This window comes from Pygoscelis adeliae, unplaced genomic scaffold, assembly GCF_000699105.1.
Source record: "Pygoscelis adeliae isolate BGI_AS28 unplaced genomic scaffold, ASM69910v1 Scaffold889, whole genome shotgun sequence".
In the NCBI taxonomy this organism is placed as follows: Eukaryota; Metazoa; Chordata; class Aves; order Sphenisciformes; family Spheniscidae; genus Pygoscelis; species Pygoscelis adeliae.
This window is the reverse complement of record NW_008825492.1, coordinates 19,031-19,987: the sequence shown is the minus strand read 5'-3', so window position 1 is coordinate 19,987 and position 957 is coordinate 19,031.

Genomic DNA, 957 nt, shown 5'->3' with positions numbered 1-957 from the left:
CGGGGCTTTCCTGGGCTGCGCTCCCCCTTCTTCAACCCTCCTCTGCTCCAGACCCCTTTGTTTCACAGGTTATTCCTCACTGCGAGTTAATTAAGGAGTTGAACCTGCTCTGAACCCATAAGGTGCCACATCTCACAGCTCCGGGAGCCTTCAGCTTTAATTCAACCTGTAAATGAGACTTGCTTTTACTGGCAGGGCAAGCCACCCCGTCCTTCTCCAGGTAGCGCGCGCCTGGTGTGGAGGTGACGCCCCGAGCAGTGAAAAGCGTTCGGGGGAAGCGTGGCTGCGAGCCTAATCGGGCTCTCCTTGCTTTCAACCCCTCCTTTGGAATGCAGAAGCTTTTCTGGAAAGCTCTAACAAACGCCAGCCCCATCCATCCTGCTCTGCCACAAGCTTGGGACAGCAGAGGGTGGCTTGAGGGAGGTCTCCGCCGTTCCCCTCCCTCCAAAGCACGGTGCTTCTCCGGTTTGCTTGGAGCCTGGGGGCTTCCAGGCAGTTTTCGGGTACCCGAGGGACGCTCGTGGAAAAATAACGTATGCACGCACGCCCAAAGGCAATTCAGCACGGAAAGGGGCTCGAACGTCCAGGCTGCTCAGAGCCAGCCCCACGGACTGCAGGGACCCTACTAAATAACACCCACACAGAAAACAGAGAGTCCTTGCCCCAGAGAGCTCGCGGGTTTTAATTACAGGATGCCTGGAGGGAATACGAGCGCGGAGGCTCTGTGCGTGTGTGCAAACGCCGTGAGTCATGCCAGCCCCTTCCCTGTTCAACAGGGAGAGAGAGGGGTTTAGGTGTAAGCGGATCAGCTGCAGGCTGACAAGTTAAATATATGTTTGTAAAAAAAAAAAATATATATATAATAAAACCCCCGAGCAGGAAAGTGTCTGTGCAGGGAGCAAGCGCTGCCGCCGAACATCTGCCTGGGAAGCTCCAGCGGTTGCCGAGGGAAATGCT